Source organism: Perca fluviatilis, chromosome 13, assembly GCF_010015445.1.
Source record: "Perca fluviatilis chromosome 13, GENO_Pfluv_1.0, whole genome shotgun sequence".
In the NCBI taxonomy this organism is placed as follows: domain Eukaryota; kingdom Metazoa; phylum Chordata; class Actinopteri; order Perciformes; family Percidae; genus Perca; species Perca fluviatilis.
In genome coordinates, this window is record NC_053124.1 from 20,368,776 (window position 1) to 20,386,907 (window position 18,132).

Here is an 18,132-nt window from a genome sequence, read left to right on the forward strand (position 1 = left end):
AGTCAGTGTAGCGTGTTATCTAAATATCTGCTTGACACTGCAATGCCGTGAAGGTAAAGATGTAGATAGACATGCAGCCAGCAAAAGTTTGGCAACTTTACAAGGTTATCCAGTGAATAAATAAATTGATAAACCACTTAATAAAACACAAACTGCTAGCTTTTCAAACGACTGTGAACAAGTGTGGGGTTAGAGTAAAGTCTCAGGGGCCTGCTCTGCTGTTAAAAAAACGACTGAGGTTATCTGTTGAATAAAAGTCGGTCCACACATAAGCAGTTCTTTAGGGGCCAGAATTGGAGAACTGTGAAGGACTATGTAAAAAGCTTCCTTGCAGTGTGTGCCTCATTGTACTGGCTTCACATACTCTGCTCTCCCCACAGAGTTGTCATGCCTACCCAGCTCCCTTATCTCAAAGGAACATCACAGTTTCTTACGACAGAGGAGGGGGGGGGACTTTTTCAAAGTTGAGTGGAAATGCAACTCGGACTTCCCGGCATCACTCATGAAAAGTTCAACAACAACAACAACAACATCAACAAATAAATAAATGCGCGTTATTTCTACTTCAGTTGATAGGAGAGGTTGTTTGTGGATCTTTTACGACAATTCACATCCACCATGCGCTCTCGAGCTTCCTAACAATGAAAGAGGTGCAACTAAACAGCGCCATATCGGCTGTAAACCACTTGACAAACACAATCTCGTTGATCCAGTGTCACTTCTTTTCCACTTTTAGCCCAATAAACTACAAGCATCTAAACGCGTTCATCTTTCAACATAAAGCTCTTTCCTCATTTTCTGTACGACGTGCGTCATTCGGAGGACCAAGAAATCTGAACTTGAGTATCAAGTTTGCAGTCAGAATAGTAATGAAAAAGTTATCAATGAAAACACCCAGAAGTATCCCACAGTAGTTACACGACAGCTACATTGTAGGGACAAAATCACTCCAAGCCACCGGCGTCTAGCAACTCAAGTCAGGATGCCGCTTATCGTAAATAATGCCAGAAAACAAGACACAAAACTTACACAAAAAAACACAAACCTACTTGAGGCGACTAAGTCACTCCACGTCCCCTTGCTGCTGGCTTCAAACTCAGTCTTAAATCAAAGCAGTAGCCGTCCCCAGTAGCCCCCAATTTGTATTTGTGTAGCGTTTGGGTGTCCTAACCTAAATGTAAATTGCCATGTGAATTCAAAGCGGTGCTGCTCTTTTCCTCTCTCTCATTCAGCAGATCCCTCTTTCCTTACCGACGCTGCTCAGGCCGTTAGTTACATAAGACGCAAACCGACTGCTGCCCGTCGTAAAACTACTAACGGCTAACAGAGCAATATTTTGTCTCCTAAACGCACCATTGATAGTCCCGGCGTCCTTTTAGGACGAACAAATTTCATCTTCCCACTTGTCCGAGAGCATGCAATTCGCAAACTACAACTCCAACCGTGCATCGTCGATACATTATTCCCCCCGTTTACAATGTCACTGCACCAACTAGTAGAAAGGGCTGTATGCATGGTGTGCATTTGTGTTGATAGTGTTTCTTTTGGTGCTGCTTACCTGTTGATCAAAATAAGCATTAGCCTCTTTTCTCTGTGTGTGTCTCTTTCAGCAGCCTGTTAAGATGGTGGCTGGCTGGCTGGCTGGCTGGTTGGCTGGTTCGTCTCTTTGTGGGGTTTTTGTTTGTTGATGATGTCGGACGGGGTGACAGTGTCTTGGCTGTCTCTTTTTTTCTTTGGTCTGAGAGGGAAAGAGAGATAGTTAAGGCTTCACGGCAACACATTAAACTAGGCTGATACCGACTGATTAGTGAGATTGGCTCTGGTGTTGCAATATTCCGATGTTATAGTATGTTATTTAGCCGCCCAGAGCCCGGATTTGCTGGTCACAGCAAACCAAAGCAGAGTAGCTCGTTATCTGTTATTTTTTTGTTCAGACTAGTGTTATCGCTTTGCTGTGACAGGACCTCTCCGCCTGTCTCTCTGTACGCTGTGGGCATTACGTCAGAGGAGGAAGACACAGCAGCTCTATTAATATCAAGAAGCCACCCGAAGACTGACTCTTAAAGTGACACACACTATAATCTCACTTATTTACACAGTTAATACGAAACCAAATCAACTACTCCACTAAAATCAAGAACACTGACTCTTAAAGTGACACACACTGTAATCTCACTTATTTACACAGTTAATACGAAACCAAATCAACTACTCCACTAAAATCAAGAACACTGACTCTTAAAGTGACACACACACACACACACACACACACACACACACACACACACACCTGTAATCTCACTTATTTACACAGTTAATACTAAACCAAATCAACTACTCCAGTGGTTCCCAAAGTGGGGTACAGGGATCCCCAGGGGTCCTTTAGAGGGTTCCAGGGGGTTCACAGCTAAAAGGGAATTAGCTTTATTATTTTCACTATAACTCCATCCATAGGCAACACAATGAGAGAATGTCTTCTCATATCCTCTCTCTGGTGTCAAGAGTTTTTTCAACTGACCGCTGCTCTCCCTGTGCTACCACAGATCTTCTTGTTTTGTTGCGTTGTTGAGAAGTAAGACACGGTAACTTTACTTGGGTTTTGAGCTAGAGCACTGAAACTTACACTGTACATTTAGTAAACTGTAAATTTATTCGCTGCTCCAATAACCGACAGCTTGTCTGCTCTGAGCTCTTCCACCGTCACTCTCCCTCTCACGTAGACACAGAGCTATTCCTGAAGGAGCTTCCTCGGTCTAATAACACAAAGATAGCCTGCCAGAACTTCCTGTATGTGGTTCGAAAGACCGAACCATCCAAAAAATGCTTTCACGCTAGAAACGACCCAAACCTTGGTTCAGTTTGATCCGCACCAAGTCTACCTCTTTTGGTCGGACCAAATTTCGCCTGTTTGGTCCGGACCATGGTCCAGGGGAGGTTTCACATCTAATAATTTAGTAATTTCGGTTTGGATCAAACTGACAAGTCCGAAAGTCCGGAGCAAACAAGGTAGTCATCAAAGGGCCCTTATTTACACAATTATTACTAAACCACATCAACTACTAAACTAAAATAAAGACCATTGACTCTTTAAGTGACACACTGTAATCTCACTTATTTACACTGTTAAACCAAATCCATTACTCCACTTAAATCAAGAACACTGACTCTTAGAGTGACACACACTTTAATATTTTATTTACACAGTTAATACTAAACCAAATCAACTACAATGCTAAAATCAAGCCCTGAAATCTGATCACTAAAACCACATTCGGAGGTGGTCTGAGTCGCATGTGTCCACATTCTTACAGTAGTGAGAACAGTGTGTCCTGAGCAACATTAACGAACGCCTTCTCAACTGTTCTCATTCAACGTATTTCTCATGTCACAGAAACTACTGAGAGTGAATCATGTGTTTTGGATGTTATTATCATGCTGTTGGTGATGTGTCGCTGTTTTTGTTCCGGTGCTGCCTGATTTTATTTTCCCGGCTGTCTGGAGCTCTGTGCAAAAACATGAAGCTCTAGTACGTGAAGCATGAGATACAAACAATATAGGGACCCTCATTAAAACATTGCTCTACAGCACTACTAGTGGTACAAAAAAACTCTACAAGGCAGCTCTAAGTCTTGAATGAAAGGTGGAAGTAGTACTAACATCCTTTACTTGAGAGACATTCTGAAGAATGGCCCATTCACTTTGATGAATTACATCTAATTACAATTCTGATTCATACTAATCATATATCCTTGCTGCACACCAAGTTTAAGGTGAATGGGACAAATAAGACAGACAGTGATGACCATGAATTTTTGGTGCTTTTTTCAGAATTTTTGGCTCTTTTTTGTATGCTTTTGACACTTTTTAAAACTTTTTCAACGTTTTCTTTTAAATTCATGGTCAATAAACCTAATTTATATGACATTATACCACATTTTTGAGTTAAAAAGGCAGAAATTATGAATTATTTTTGACTAATAGTTCAGATCAAAGGATGTTGAGTGGATCACAGACTGGTTTACGTCAAATTTTAGTCAGGATACTGTTTTAAAACCGTTTAAACATGTTTTTCAAATGTTATAAAAATTGAATAAAACACCCAAAATTCAATGAAAGTAATAATTAATTTTACCTGGAAAGAACATTGTATGGGTTCCATACAATGTACATTCATGCATCCATGTTATATGTGGGCATTTTGGTTCAAAGAAACCCATATTTCTGATATAAAAAAACGTTGAAAACGGGTCAAATTTGACCCGTGGACAACACAGGGTTAATGAATCCATAAAATGCAAATATCTTACTATAGTGTTAACAAGCTTTTAAAATAAATATATCTTTCACTGCTTCAAAATACATGGAAACTCATGTTAACTCTCATAGCAGGTCCACACTTATATCTTAAATGATAACCTCAGGCATTCTGATTTTAAAAGATGTGTTTAGTCTCTCCTTTACACTGTGAGATCAGACGGTGCATACATATTATTAACTCTTATTTTGTATCACTACCTATTTAACCAGAGAGCAAATGAAACCTGGGCCAGCATGATCAAAATCTCAATTGGTAAATGGATTTATGAAATGATAATTTGGCAGCAAGTGCATCTACTGGGAAGCTCTGCATATTCAGTAAAGGTAATGTTACAACTCTATCAATATCAGCTTGTATTGTCTTCTTTGATTTTATTCTCTATTTGATGTTATCCTTGTTAGGTTCTAAACGTAATGGCTGGATCGAGTGACATAAATAATGAATGCAGTATGCCCTTGTCAGCTCGGGATGAAAACCAGGCTGTTGGCTAAGTCTCTCACCCTTCCCTTCACAGTCCTTCTCCCATTGCCCCACAGGGAGGAAGGGACTGAGAACTTCTTAGCTTCTTTTTCAAACACTGCCCTTCAAAAGCCAAAGGTAAGAATTTGTTGCTAACAAAGGCAATTCTGCAGCCTGCAGGCATACACACAGCTGGATCTACCACCTCCTGAGTGGTGCAGGTTTTGGATGGACCACCAGAGAAAAAGTCACATTGAAGAAATAATACACCTGCCACAAGTTTTGCACATAAAACCTCCCATTGAGTTCCTTTAGAAATTTCCCATTTTCTTGCCAAACTACATTATTTTCTTCATTTCTTAAACTATTTCTTCAAGATTGAGATTGTTTACCCCTGTCCCATAGTTTCTTATTCTTATTTGCAGATAATATTGTCCTGTTGGTAAAGAAAATATCCATCTTGTGTTTTCTTCACCCAACAACAGGGGGTATATAAGATAATATACAATATAGTGCAGCAATCTTGCTTGTGATGACACCCACATAACTTCTGTGATGTCACTGTCACTATACTGGGTTTGAATTGTTGGAGTTATATTGTCACGGTCCTCTTTTTTTGCACCTCCTCAATGTTGTATCTGAAATATATGGATTCTACAGCTGTTTTCAAGATATTTTTGTTCTATCCCTCCATCACTTCTCTCTCCTTGATCTGCTGTTTCTGTCCATGGCTCTCATAGTCATAAAAGAGGACTGTCAAGGGAGCAAACTTGAAAGCAGCATCCATATAATTTTAGCCTTTTGTGTGGTCATAAAGTGCAGACTTTTTCAAATAGTCAAAACAAAGATGTATGTATAGTGATGTAATGAATCCTTACTAGTTCGGGGGTGTCAAGTGAGGATTGACATGTTTAAGCTTGATACTTGACCACAGGAACAAAGGAGTCTTGAGGAGGCAAAGTGATACAAATTCTTTATTGCTGTAGTACAATGATTTAAGGCTCAAATATCAGGTGAAATGATGTTCAGAATGCACAGCAGCAATGGAAAAAACACTGCATATATTTTGCCAACAACAAGGTCAAGTGAAAAAAAAAAAAGATTCTTTGGCTCTGCTGTCTGAAAAACAAATAGAGAAAGTCCTCTGCAGCCTTAGATCAATGCAGTTTTCATCTTTATTGCCAAGCTTTGGATGTAGCTGACCTCAATCAGGGAATACAAAGAGGACGATGAATGAGTGTGTATACACACACAACAGCAAACCATAGCCCAGTAATCAGCAATACGCGTAATCCCTGTGAGAACAAGAGCTTTTGAGTCAGCATATATAGAGAATTGCATTTCGTTATTTTGTAAGCATTAAATACTTTTTGTTTCTCAAGTTTGTACACAAACTTCCAAACTGAGTAAAGGCTTGAAAAACTGTTTATACAAAAACATCAGATGTACAAAATTCAAGAAGTATGTGAAAGTTTATTGATTGAAGTAGTAGCTGGTTCGACAGAGAACGAAAAACAATATTCAACAAAGAATAATCTTGTGGAGACTATTTACCTACCTGCTGCTGTTATCTTAAAAACTGATAAAATCAGCTGGAAGTCTGCACTGCCCAGTCAGTTTCATAAAATAAAACAGACAGTAAAATATAAATCAAAAGGCATACTGTTTTTTTTCTGTTAAATTATGTAAAATTATGATCATGTCCACAAAACAAAGTAAAACTTAAATAAAACTACAGTGACACTGTTACAGACTTCAAGTTTGTTCCCCATTGTTTAATGGCCCAGTTCGACCGTCCTTTGAAATGTAATGCTTAATGCACCTTTATATCTTTCCTTTGATACTCTATCATTTAAATGGAGAGAAGGACAGAGACACAAAACTAGACTGGCTAACAGACTGATACTGTTTATAACAGGTGTTTAATGAACTGGTATGACCTTCTCTATATTAAATAATAAACACCTCTCAAGCGTTTTAATATGCAATATATGATGCTTTTTGGTTTTGTGTTTCTGTTCTTGTCTGTCTGTCTGTCTGTCTGTCTATCTATGTTTCTTACACATTGTTAACATATTTGTTTTTCTCTTTCCCCACTAGTTTGTCTGGAGACAGCTTGCTGATTTTTTCCAGTTGGTCAGTATGGCTCACTGGCAGACGCCTGTCTTGTAGGGCACTTACTCAAACAAAGAGGTTCCTTCAGACACTTTTCTTTGCAATTGCCTAGTGACTTTCAAAACATCTTTAATTTAATTTTTTAAATATGTTAAGCTACTTTTTCCACGTTAGATTCATTGTTTGTTGTCAAACATATAACCAGTTCATACTTCTGTTTGCCAAGGTAAATTCATTACTGTTTTTAAAAAAAATTAATTATACCCATGACCCTTAGATTCCCACCGGCATGAAAAACCACTGTTTATTCAAGACCTTATTAACTAAGTCTAACAATGATATGAATCTTTAACCCTGGCAAGAGAAAACAGCAAGCTGAATAATGATGGAAAAACATTTAAGTAGACGTTTAAGGAATACAACAATAGGATCTTTTTAGGGTTTTATTTACTGTGTGGTTAAAATGTTTTTAGTCCAAGTAACAAGCCATCCTTCAATGTAGCCTATTACAAAGCATTGAACTCATTAGAAATAGTGATACAAAGTTTTTGCACAGTGACAATATTCCTTTAAATTATACATAATTTCAATATAAATCAATTAAGAGTTAGAAAAGATAGAAAAACTCCATTTTAATCACCATAAATTCCTTCATTGCAGAGAGAAATAGAGGGATTGGAAAGTCCAGTTACACTGCTATCAGCCAGACTGCAACTTTTTACCAAGCCTTCCTGAGGCAAGATTCACTTTCATGTTCAATTTTTGCCAAGTTCTTTATCTGCAAGCTGAGTTGGAAACACAAGGCAGAGGGTTTAGGCTGAAGAAATGATGACTATTCCCTGTGGTGGTCCAGCTAAGAGATTGTTGCCAGTATCATGACCACAACCATCATGATCAGTGGAAGGAATGAGCCAAAAACCCCATGGTTACAATTTCTTTGTAATTGTGCCTTATCACCACAGAAAAAGAAAGGCATTACGTGTTTAAGGTCTTTCTTTTGCTCTGTTCTTTACCCCTGTGGGGATGAAATAAGCCAGTTTGTTAGAGAAAAACATATCAAGAAAAAGAGATTTGACATTGCAGCTGAATTTGCCATAACATTAGCATGATATGAAGGACAAAAACTAGGGAGTCTCTCAAAATCAGAGTGGTTATCCCCGATGGGTTTGACCTTGGAAGATGCAGGAAGATCTCTATATTGATGTCAACTGACCTTAGGTGAAGTAGGATAGTTCTGATGAGATTATATCATCTGTGAACACAGAGCCTGAGCTACAGAAAAGTCAGCTTTTACTAAGAGTGATGGGCTGTAGCTGTTTCTACAGAATATCCAAAGGCGTTATTTCATTATCTCTCTATAACTGCATAGTGTCCATCTTGGTTGAAAAAGCTGTAATGAGAAATTTAGAGAGTCTAGTGGGGAAACCTTGTTGCTACTCTTTTGGGAACAGACCATGAGGTAAAGGTGGCCAGTGATTAGACACAATATTTTTGGAGGATGTGAATATTCTCTATGAGGTTGAGACATAAATGATCTGCTGGAGGATGTCAAGAACACACAAGACACTATCTGACATAATGCTTGATATTTTGTGGTATAGGCAAACTGAGTTGTGAAAAATATAATGATAGTTGCATCATACTGTAAGTGCGGTACTTAGCTGGAGGTGCAGCCCTGTAATGAGTTTTCATTCTACTCGTTACCGAAGACTGCAGTCAGGGGTGTCGGACTGGGGGTAGAAATGTGACTACCCAGGGCCCTCGTGTGAGGAGGGCCCAAAAATATGCTAGAATAAATAATTGTGTATGCAGGGAGGGGCCCATAGAGAATGTCTTTCTACAGGGCCCAGAATTTTGTGCTACACCAATAATTATAATAATAATTAGAGTTACAATGTGTGACTTTGCACCCTACCATGTGCTTTTAAGGCAGATCTGAAGCTGCAGAGGAATATTACCAATCATTGTCAGCTTCTCACAGCATCACAGATGAGCCCTCCTCAAGTGGAGATGAGAGGAGAGGAAAAACATTTGGATTATTTACCTGGGTCAGCATAACACCGGAAAAAGTGACCAAGAGGGCTGATTCATCTGTGCAGCCTGCCCACACTCAATATGGCTTCTATCAATGACTGTGTGGTGTGAGAGGTTGGTAAAGAGGAAATCACACCCAAGGTCGGTGAAATGTTAGACCCTGTTTCTTTTTAAGGCATTTCTTCACTGGGCCTTTATTTGTTCAAGGCCCAGGTTTTGCGTCCACAGAAAATAAGTGTTATTATAACATAGTGTATGTGTTGATAGTAACAATGAAGACATTTTCTATCAAACATATCTGCTTATTTCTCAGTCTATTTGTAATTTAATTACTGAGACTGTCCTTCCCCAAAAAACGACCCAATAGGTTGTTTGTACAAGCAGTTTATTACGACCCATATTTACGTTTATAGTGGTGGCGACGTCTAGTGGTTGTAGTAATTATGACGGAAGCAAAAGAAGAAGTCAGGTGAGGCAGGCTAGTTTAAAGACACAGGACTTTGACCCAGGAGACTACTGTTTGTGTCCTGTGTGACTTATTTTAACTAGTCTAGTTATGTACATAATGTAGTTATGTCACGTTTAAAGTCACGTACGGTTAGGTACATAACTTACATATGTTACATACTTACATACATAAGTTAAGTTACGTAACAGACGTACACCACAATCTTTTTCTTCTTTTTCTTTTAGACTCATTTTTTGGGGAATTGTTTGTCCTTTATTTTTGACAGGACAGCTTAGACATGAAAGGGGAGAGAGAGGGGGAATGAACCGAACCCGCGGCTGCTGCGTCGAGGACTGAGCCTCTGTATATTGGGGCGTGGGCTCTACCATATGAACTACCCAGGCGCCCACCACAATCTTTTTCCAAACCTAACCGAGTAGTTTTGTTGCATAAACCTTACCAAACTGCGACCGTTTCACAACATTAACCACATGTTTAAAACTGTGATCGTTACATTTAGGTATGAGGACGTGTTGATCTGCTGACACCGGTAGGAGCGCTAATTTAGGAAAGGCTCCTGTGGGTCATATTAAGAGGGTAGGAACAAACAACCTATGAGGTTGTATGGGTTGGACGACTTATTGTAATTACGGCAGTGTATGTTCATACAGTATTTGATGTAATTGGTATAAGCTAAGTATTTTAACCAAATCTTTAAAATGCAGTTATTTATAAACAACAAACAAGTATACATTGTTGCATAGATACTCTAGAGATGCAAATTCACCATGTGACACCACGTGATATTATATGCTTCACTGGATCAGGTGTGTTATCTGTCCCTTGTTTTGGATCACACACCGAAACAACCAGTCCAATTAAACATTATCGTGAGCTGACTCATTTTTTGACTCCCAAGAAAGTAGCCAACTACAATAAAGGGAGGCGTAGTTGCAGGAGTGGCCCCTTTCAGCGTGGACAAGCCCATTTAAGTGATACTCCACCCAAAATCTCCTGAGTATCAAACATTCAACTGCCTTTAGATGTGAACAGTGGTTGTAATGGTTGTCACTTGCTCCTTTGTGGAGAGTGACAGCATTGTAACTGACTGATGTAAAAGTGACCTTTCAAGTTTATGGGGATGATTGGTAGGGTTAGAGGTGTTTCACTTTGTACTTATTGTTCATGAAAATACTGTTTGTGTTGAAGTGTGGTTTTGGAACAAGCAAACACTCTGAGGGAAAAATCTTGGCACCTAGGGAGTATTTTGTAAAATGGCCTTGGTCATTATGACAATGCAGAGCACCTTCATAGTAATGACTCTCGTGAGATGGTTCCCTATTACAAATCCACCATTATGCCAAACACTGAAGCAAATATTTAGTTTAAAGCATCTTTCCTTACATCAAAATGTAAATCTAATAACTAAATAAAGGGGAAAGGGTGAGAAAGACATCTTTGCTTTTTCCATTGCTCAAATTGATTGATCCAGGTTTTGCCATGTTGTGCATGTTTGTGCACTGAGCTGAATGCAACTTCGCCAGAAATACAAGTTTTGTGAAGTTTTTGTTCATGTTGTTGATTATTTTTTTTTTCTTTATAATGCTACCACCTGTCCACTTTTTCCCTGCACTCTGCCTGTCTTTAATATATGCCACACATATATAAATGCATATATCACATATGGCATAATTTTACATATAAATCACTAATTGAGCTCTACATTTCATTTACTTAGTATGGACATGAGTTTAATTGCAGCACTGTTAGTAGTTTGATGAGGAGCTCCCTGAGGACAAGAAAGTAATCTTCATAAAATCACACTTACTTTTTAACAGAAATAAATCTCTTTTATGGACATACAGAACTTAAAAAAATATTACTGCACATTTTCTTCTTATGCCCCAAGGGCATGTTACCAGCCCAGTATTGATGTGCCATTGTTCTAAACAAAAGTAAACTGAACGTGCAAAGAATTTAAAGACATTGCTTCAGCAAGTTTATAGTCAGATGTTCCACAATCTTTAAGTAGTGGCAGCACAAAAGAGCTAAGGTTATGTATAAACCTGTGCACAGCCAAAATGCTCACTGCCTACTCTGTCCACAATTAAAATAGGTCAAACACTGGATGTGGATATTACTTTACTGTAAGACCATGCACTTCCTGTTGTGTGGATGCCAAATCCTGAAAATAACATTATCACTGACAGTATTATTAGTTGGTTGCACACTATTCAAAAAGTTTTTATGTGTAACTTTTTATTGTATTGAACTTTTTTCCTCCAATTCTTAAAGTAAGGACATTCTGTTGAGTTCCAGTAAGTGTAACTGTAAGCAATGAGTATAGTATGTTTTCCTTGGAGATACTGTGCCAACTTACTGTACAGTAAAATGAAAATAAATATGATTAATAGTTGGGTCAGTGAAGCCCAAAACAACACTGGCTGAACTTTGTATTCTAATGTTTGTAATTTGGTATTCTATGTTAACTTGACAAATTACTGAAGAATTTCAGAAGAAAGTTGTATAACTTTTGACATATATGATGACACATTGACTTAAAATGTGGCATTATAAAATAATAATTCTCATTTTGACAAGCCATTACTAAGCACACCACTTGGTTTTCATCCAACAACACAGGATATATATTTGTGTTTGTTAACATTGTAATGTGCATACTGTTCACTTGATGCACACCATTCTAAAAACATTATCATTATTTTGAGGTCAAGACGTAAGGTTATATGGTTATTTATGTGCTACAGTATAGATACATTAATGTTTAACAGCAGATAAAGCAACTAAAGTATTCTGCATGACGAAGTTCCTTTATTAAAAAAATCCAATTAAAGGTGATAGTGGCCTGCTTCCTGATGCCAAATTAGTGTGAATAAAAAGTTATATTTTATTTTCACATGTAATGTGAATAGGGTTGCTGTTGTTTCACATACTTAATTTAAAAGAATATATAGTTCCCTGCAAACGTAAGGTTGTTACAGAAGCATACTAGATGGAAGATTATGGTACACGTGTTGTTTGTCATCTGTTGCAACATATGTGAGGTGCTCCAGTAAAACATATATCTACTGTGTGTGTTTATGTGTGTGTGTGTGTGTGTGTGTGTGTGTGTGAAAGAGCAACAATGCCATAGCCATAGAACTAGAATGAATAGAAACATATTCTCATATATGCCCGTAACTATGTTTTGGTGAACATATAAACAAAAGACTCTCTACATAAATGTGTTTGAATATTGTGCTAGATGATCTGATACATTTGATGTAAACATATCATGTAAGTAGTTTTCTTTGTTTAGATTGTTTCAAAACATCCTTGAATGCATGATTTCAGTACATGTATGGCATGTAATATTTACTTCTCATATGTGTATTATATATCTTTTTCAACAATTTAAAAGATTATTATCAAATTATGCATAAACAACCGTGAATCTGTATTTGAAATGTTTTGTGGTGCTGAAAACATATTACATACAGTATGACATGATCTGCTTAATGAAGTAGTTGTGCAGATCAAATTAATAAGATTTATGTTGATAACATTTTTTCAACAACATTTCCACAGCTTTTGGCTTCTATCTGATATTGTTATATACTGTGTGTGTGTATATATATATATACATATATATATATATATAGTTATATAGTTTATATATATATAGTTATATAGAGTTTGATTTAACTTATGAAATTAAAATAAATTAATGTTATCACCAAAACATGGATATTCTTCTTGTTTTCGATGAGCACACAAATATTGTTGCATGTCTCTTGCATTGAGAGTCAACTTGAGATGTTATATTTTTGCAATATTTCAATATTAATATTATGTAGATCAGATAAAGATAATATTCAAAGTCAATGGAAATACATTATACATACATTGTGTGTCTGTGAGTACAGTAGCTCTTGGAAATATAGAGTATTTATTCACACAATATGTCTCTCATGATAAATGTTCTAAAGGCACTTAGCTTTGAGAGGTTTCAGTTTCAAACTCATCATTCATAAACACCGTGATCAAATAAAACTCGTCCCACAGAGTATCATGATATCTGGATATCTACTGTTCCCCTGCAGTAAAATCAAGAGTTTTATAATTATATCACTGGAATTTCTCTCTTTTTATTACTCTCTCGCCCAGTACAATTTCTATAAAATAAATTTATACTGTGAAGTAGCTCAAAGGTTTTAGTAGATTTCACATAAAGTGAGAGAAGCGGGAGAGAGGAACAAATGTGTGGACGAGAAAAAGAATGACGGCGATGCTGTTGAATGGAAAGCATTACTTATGAAAAGTAAATCTGGTTTCAGTTTACGTGCTGACCGGCTGCTGGTCTGTCCATATGTCAAGTGTAACATTTATAGATTTTACATACATACTTCTGCTCACAAATCAACAGCCCGTCTGTCTTTTTCTCTCCCATTGTCTGCGTTTCCCTCCCCGCTTTCCTTCCCTCTCTGTCTTTCTACTCGCTCCCATTTGCTCATTGTGTCCCTCGGCTCTTAGACATAACACTGGGCACTGATACACACACACGCACACGCGCACACACACACACACGCACGCATGCACGCATGCACACACACACACACACACACACACACACACACACACACACACACACACACACACACACACACACACACACACACACACACACACCGACGAGAGACTCTGTGTCTGGACTTAGATGAGATTTTAAAATGTTGTTTTGAAACTTTGAGGCTTTTAGTAAAAGTCCAGAAATAAATCTATGTCAGTCCCACAGTGGGACATGGCATTAACCAGAGAGAAACATAGAGAGCACTGGTTTGAAAATATATAAAGCTTTGTTCTTTGTATCCTTAAAGCTTATTAAGAAATAGGAGACTGACTGTTTATAGTTGGAGATTTTCTGAAAACGCATGCTGTTTGTGCCTCTTGCTTAAATTAATCTACTGCCCTGGTTGAAATACAATCATTTGCTCAGATAAAACTGTAACACTGACTGTATTTAATTGGCTAGAATTTACACGCATGGAGGTGCTTTCAGTTTTAACCCAGTTGCTCAAGTGACCCGGTTTGGGTGGTCACGTGTCAACATATCATCACTGTGTTAGAATAACCACGCTTACATGTAACCAACTCTTCTCACAATGACTGTGTTAATGCAGAAGTTGGGATTTTCATGCAGCAAAGCTCCACCTGCAGAGTCACAAAATGTACACAAAGAATTATCCATTTAAACACAGATGCTCGTGTTACCTGCCTTTGGACACACAGAGGTAACATAACTCTGTTAGAATAATCCAGTTAAGATCATAGTAAGATTACTGGAAAACCAGTTAGGGTAACTGTGGATTTGAATCAGGTAATTCCTTCGACTTTTGTTTTTTGCCATTTGTGCAAACTTAGACTCACTCTACGTGTATCCAGGGTTTCTTCCATTTACTTTTTAAACAAGGTGGCCCTGACAGGATTAGACAGGGCAGATTTGTTATTTTGTTTTGTGCTGTTGTTGTTATTTGATTTTTTAAATGTAGTTTTCATTAGGGATGCACCGAATCCAGGATTCAGCTTCAGATTTGGCTGAATATTGTGCTTTTTGATGCGGTTCGGTTTCTGCCGAACCTTAGAATTTTTTTCCACCGAACCCTACGTTTGCACTACACGCGCTGTGCTGGTCGATGCAATGACGCCGCCGTTGATTACGGTTATGTGTTTACTTAGGTAGTCCGTTCAATGCAGTAGGCTGTGAGAAAGTGAAAATGGAACTCTCGTGGTGGCAAGGACCCTAAACAATACACAACATCGCCGCTGTTAAAACATTTGCGTATGAAACATCCAAAAGAATACGAGTTGTGCATGAAGGAATCTACAGACAGCAGCCAAAATGCAGCAACTTCAGGTATGGCAAAGGAAAGACGGTCACAGCTAAAAACTTGTGTTAACCAGACAGTGCCTCTCCCGGCCTGTCAGCTGTTCTCCCTACAGTGGGAGCGGAGCGACCGAACGGCTGGCTGCTGCTCGTTAGCTATCGTTAGCTTTCTAATTTCACCCACCCAACATGCCTTCATCATACACTGGTTAGCGAAAATTTGCCAAACAAAATTGTCACTCATCTGGCGATAGCTTTCCTTCGATGTGAAAAGAGCGTGTGAATTCAACATTGAGTTGTTACACTTAACTATGTTAGAGGCTGTGGACGTTGTTTACTTCATTAATGTGTTTACTGTGTTAATGGACTGAGGAGGGGAGTAGGATTCGGTATTCGGTTTTGGATTCGGCAGAATCTTAACCAGTGGATTCGGTACTCGGCTGAACCCAAAAAATCTGGATCCGGTGCATCCCTAGTTTTTGTCCTCCTGTTTCATTTTACTCTGTAAAAAACAGACTGTGATGAGGTATTGTACTGTATATATAAATAAAGTTAATGTTAACAGAAACCATGCTGCTGATAAGCACTGACTTCTCCTGCTGATCATCGTCACAATTTCCGTGTATTAGGAGCAGTCAGAGAGAGGAGCTGGCAGCCCCATATTTTTCAGTCTTTTTTTTCTGGCAGACTGTTCTCAGGACACCACAGCTGGACTGGAATATTCTGTTTACAGGTTTATTCATGGTGACAGACGGGCTCAATGGTAGGGTATTAAAGGTGCATACAGCTTCTGCCAAATGAAGATATTTTTTCCAAAACTCGCTCAGTCCAATTTTGATCCAAAAAGAGCAACCAACACATAGAAGTCATGGTTACAGTGAATATTAACACATAAACTATCCAATTTTTATTTCATTTCACTTTTCTGCAGCAGTGGGAGTCTGCTGAACTTTTTCTCTCCGATGCAGCAAAACTTACAGTCCCATAGTGAACAGATTATGCAAGCTACATGATTCAAGAAGACAGCAGCTGATGACGGAGCCATTTTAGAGGAATACAGAGGTTACTGATCATATGTGTGCGCAATCATCATTTTACATAATGTATTACTCTTGATAATGCATTCAAAATGGGTTAAATAGTTATTTTATTATCATTATTATTATTTTATTTATGCCAATAAATATAAGGCTAAAGCCTTCAGCCCGTTAGCTTAGCGCAAAGACAGGAAGCAGAGGGAAACAGCACCTATCAACACCTCTAAGCAACTAGCAGCCTTATATTTAATGGTCAGTTATACTGTAAGTGTGGTGTTCATCTTCTAATCGAACTCTCTGTCAAAAATTGAATAAAAACTTATTTCCAAAAATGTCAAACTATTGCTTTAATCTATAACAATTTAGCATATTCTATGGGTTGATGCGTAAAAGACAAATATACTATAGCTCATTGTTGTGGATCATCTAACTTATTTTCATACTTGTTACCACTGTAGTCGTGATGCAATGCACGTGTGTGTGTGCGTGCGTGTGTGTGCGCGCGTGTGCGTGTGCGCGTGTGCGTGTGTGTGTGTGTGTGTGTGAGTCATGATTAGTGGTCACAATATCTCTTGTGCACAGTCCAGTTCATCTTAGTGTCCTCTCTCTTCAGTCTAATTCTATGATCATGGTTTACATAAGCACACAAACATATTAGTATTTAACTCAGCGTTTGATGACAGTCATGACAACAACACAGCTGCATGTCTGTGTGTGTGTCTCCTGCACTCAGTCTCCGCTAGAGTCAGACAATAGGACAGTTATACTGGTGAAACCGCCGGCTCAGCCCTGGCCCACTCCTCACATTTTCCATCTCACCACGTTCACTCGCTTTTTTTCCCCTCGTCTTCTCTTTCTGCTCAGGGGAGGTGAGGAGTGAGGGAGCATTAATTCATACAGAACTGAGATGACTCCTTTCTTTTTTTGTTCCTTCTTCCTCTGTTTTTTTTCTCAAGCCTTCAAAATTCTCCATCTTCATAAATTCTTCAATATTCTGTCTGTGTCAGAATTTGTAATTGGAATGTCTTACCTCTTCATATGTTCTCTTTCTAAGAAACTGACAAAGTTTAAAATCCTTTTCAAACTGACATTTGATTAAAAAACTGAAGACTAAGTTTCCTACAGTGTTACAAGTAACACGCTGTTTTAATTTTTCAGACATTTAGTTGATTTGTTCTTTTTGTTTTTAAAGAAGCAACAAAAAAAAAATCTACATTCTGTACCCTCACAAAACATCCTGGGTTTATAAAACTCAATACACTTACTATAATTGGCCTTCAGAAATTACTTTTATTATGCTGTGTTCCAGATGTGTTTATTGTTATGGCTAGATATTGGATGTGCTTAAGTTAGAGTCTATTGTGTAACTAATCATTCATGGCTCGTTTGATCAGGTTTTATCTGCCCCGCAGCCTCATTTATAAAAGCGTTTCACAAACAAGTTTAATCAAACCAATATGCTTACAGTATGTCAAAGTAATTCTCTTTTTTAACTCTGAAGTTGACGTGGAGAAGGTCCCAAAGTGGTTGCACTCACCCAGTTCATCATTTGCAATTGAAAGAAGCTGAATGTGGAACCTAAACTGACTCCACTCCCCTGGTAGCTTTGTTATAGAGAGGAAGTAAAATGATTACGCTGAATGAAAGCTGCTCTCTGACTGTCAAACTCTGTCAAGTTAGATGACAGAAATTGATGAGGGAAATTACTGAGAAGAGTAATCACTTTTAGGAAGTTACAGTGTAGTTTTATCATATTTAAATGAACATAAATATATTATTTTAAACACCGTGCTTAAATTGTTCTTTACAAGTTTGTAGCACTGTGTTAATAGCTACG

At 38.1% G+C, this 18,132-nt stretch overlaps 1 protein-coding gene across 3 annotated transcripts in view; it reads right to left on the reverse strand.

The window, feature by feature from the left end:
- The window catches only part of trps1 (trichorhinophalangeal syndrome I), a 118,124-nt gene extending 116,140 nt beyond the window's left edge, over nucleotides 1–1,984 (reverse strand). Inside the window, exon 1 of one of the 3 annotated variants that reach the window (XM_039820144.1) lies at nucleotides 1,559–1,984. The gene's annotated coding sequence lies outside the window, so the exon portion shown is untranslated. Of the gene's footprint in view, nucleotides 1–1,045; nucleotides 1,300–1,558 lie in introns of those variants that run through there. The other 2 variants (XM_039820145.1, XM_039820146.1) reach the window with 2 other exon arrangements.
- Nucleotides 1,985–18,132: the final 16,148 nt, after the last annotated feature.